The sequence below is a fragment of the Lactuca saligna genome, chromosome 3, assembly GCF_052625555.1.
Source record: "Lactuca saligna cultivar CGN05327 chromosome 3, ASM5262555v1, whole genome shotgun sequence".
In the NCBI taxonomy this organism is placed as follows: domain Eukaryota; kingdom Viridiplantae; phylum Streptophyta; class Magnoliopsida; order Asterales; family Asteraceae; genus Lactuca; species Lactuca saligna.
The window spans coordinates 50,773,274-50,776,828 of record NC_136419.1 but is presented as its reverse complement, the minus strand read 5'-3'; positions in this window follow the sequence as shown (position 1 = coordinate 50,776,828).

Genomic DNA, 3,555 nt, shown 5'->3' with positions numbered 1-3,555 from the left:
ACAATTCCAGTCCCTTAAGTTTAATTAATCTCTTTTAGTCACAAAACTAATTAGCAATTAATTATTGACTAATATTAATTAAACAATATGATTTCTCCTTTAATATATTATTCCCATAATATATTAATAAATCATATTTAATCCTTTCTCTCCATAATTCATCCTATCAAGTTGCTTCGGTGAAGGCAACCCAAAAGGACCATGCACCATCGGGTCGGGTCAAGTACATACCAAAATAGTTATGGACTTAGACACTAATCCAACAGTCTCCCACTTGGATAAGTCTAATAACTATTATGCGTATGACTTCAGATCCCGATCTGCAATCATAGCTTTCCAAAGCCGCTGTCAACTCTGATCACATCAGATACGCGTGTCCTTAGATAAGGGATCATATATTCCTCCATTCTAGATATCGTTTGAGATATGATTTCTAATCATTCTCAGTGTACTACTTCTCGATTTCTGATTTATGACGACAGACTAACTGAACAAATCAAATTAGCCCTAGCCCGGCCGAGCATTAACGTTTGTCATCACTAAACCATCGAGGGGCCCAAAGATATCGCTTTTATCCTACCTTGGATAAAAGGAACGGATAGACTTTGATACAATGCTTGCTTGCACTCACTAACCAAATCACACACAACAATATGTTTTATAACACCAAGTTACTAGTGCGTTTACATATTATCAATGTGCAACCGATTAGCAAGATACAACTCACACATCTCGGTTTCAAGAATATAAGATGTTATCGTCTCACTAATCACTCGAGATAGTGATCCAACTGAGCGTGGGTTTAATCCAATGCTCAAATCATATTCATAAGCACTCATGAACGTTGCAGCAAACATTTGCTTATGTCTAATACTCTTCTAGACAATCCACACACCAATTCACGACAATCTTCATTCATATCTACTTCCAACATATGAACGACTGTGGCCCGTTCGAATAATTCGATTATTCTTAATAAACTCAATTATTCTGGAAGTCAAAACATGCAAGGTGAAACACAAGAATAATACTAATCCCATATGGCCTCAAACCTTTGAGTATAAACAAAACACGTTTTATTTATCACCATATCGATTACTCATTATTTGTTGTTTCGGGTAATCAACTTTATACTTGAATTATTACACTTGTCCCATGCTCCTAGCATGCACACAATGTTTACCTATGGTTTTTACTTTGTGAAATAGACAAATTGAACACATTTGCAATCATTCTCATTTTACAATTCCAAATCCTTTTTCATAAGTGTAAGAATATCAAATTCTCGCTACTTATAGAATATGCTAGATTCTAACACTTTATGCAACGATCCTTTCGTAATGTCACTGCACTAAAGTCACAAAGACTATTGCCAATGATATTACAAAGTCCTCTATCGGAGATTGTTACAAGACAATTCCTTAGATATGATGTCTCTCACTCAAAGTACATTCCTTTGAACATCCTTTTGCATAAAAGTTTCTAATCCAATCATAGATTTTCAATATTTACTTCCCAATATAGATACATTTCCATACTTTCCATATGACAACTCATTTCTTAATAGAATCTTTTCTATTCATCATAATGTCAATATGGTCCATTAATACCATGCTTCCAACTACTCACAAGCAACCAATCCTCGTCGAACTTTGGATTGTTCTTTGATAGTTGTTTAATTATTTTAGTCAAAACCGATTCTAGTCCCTTTTCCCTCTAAATGCGCTAGACATTTGGAAAATTTTAGAATGGTCAAACATTAAAGCATTTGCAATCGATCCTATACCCGAAGCGTATGGGACACGACGCATAATGTTTTATTTGCTATGTTCTCAAAATTCGAATTGTGAAGAGGAATGCCGTAATCATAATCGAAATTTTAAGAACACACTATGTACCCTTGACTAAGTTTATTAACATTTCTCAACCTAATCCTTTAGATTTGAAATGAAGCATAATATTCTCTCCCTTAATTATAGCAAAACAACCTTTCAACTCTTACAACTTTGCAAAGTATGACTCTTGTTTTCTATAATTAATATTGCCAACTATGCAATACGTGCCTTAATAATCATACAATCATAACATTTATGCTCCCACTATCATGATGATTATTATAAAACATAACACTTATGCTCCCACTAGCTTCGACATGTATTCATAAACATCTTAACTTTCAGAAAAACAATACTTATTGAATTTCTTAAGTTCATGTTTCTAATACTTAGTGCTTTGATAATCTTTTATCAAGGCTTCTTGAACTTATACACCTTTTCCTTCGATAGTTCATATGTGTGTCTAAACAATTAAGACTAATTGCCAAACCTCAAATTATGGAAAGGGATGCCGTAACCATAATCGAATTCAAGAATGCAATTTTACAATCACTATCTTCTTAAAATCTTTCTTAGTGAAAGCATTTTCTCACAATCATTTTCATGAAGGAGGAAATCTTATGACACTTAGATTTAAACGGTGTATGTGTTCCTATCCATGTGAATTGGTTAAAAACCAAAGTTTACGACAAATTCAAACTCATATGGATCGAACTTTCTTAATCTTGATTTCTTGCCTTATGGTAGCACAGCTGCCCACCACGTTTTCCAAATAGTTAAGCAGCTCACGTTTTCCTATCAATGTACCTTTCATTGATTAAGGTGCCTTGCCTTTTATGCGTTCAAGATGAGAACTCATAGGACTCACATGCATAATTAACTCAATTGGAACAGCACAGAATCAAAATATTGTCAACACGATAGGTTGTAAACCTCAACTCGTGTGCTAGTGATGATTGATAAGGTTTATTTGATTTGTTCTTCAAACCTTTGAAGACCATTAAGACTCCCACTGACTCCTTGACATATAAGATTCTCTTGTCAATAAACATTTGTTGATAATCAAATATTCAAGAGTTAGTGTAGCTTTTATCAAAAACACTTCATAAATTGGTCCTAGTTGGCCTTTGTCTTATCCAAGACATCACAACTTTCCACATTTGATGAATGTTATAAACTTGCTTAATACTATTCACTCAATGTCACAATCTTGACTTTAAGACTTGTTTTGGAACGAAGTATGATTGACTTCTTGATTTGACCATTTCTTCAATCTTTGATTCCTCTTCTTGGACATACAATTGTACCAAGACTCACTTAGAGGATCAATTGAGATATGGTTCTTAATCATTAAGACCTATCATAAAGCATAAAAGCTACTCTCCCTTCTTCTTAGAATGGAGAAACTCTTATCTTTCTGCCTACTTGATTCTTCTTATTCATTTCGCTATTGATCTAAACCCTTTAATCAATTCAAAATTACACTTAATCTTGTAAGTATAATCATATTTACCAAACCTTTAGTAAATTATGACGAATATATTTTTTACTCTTATGGTGAACTTGATCAACACACAACTTTGTGTACTCGATCTCCTAGTCCTTCACTTGACACTTTGTCAATGAATTAGTCCAATTTCCAAAATATGAAATTTCTCATTCATCGTGCAACCAAGTTGCATGATTCCAAGTTTCGGTCCAATTGAAACTTGGGTGATGA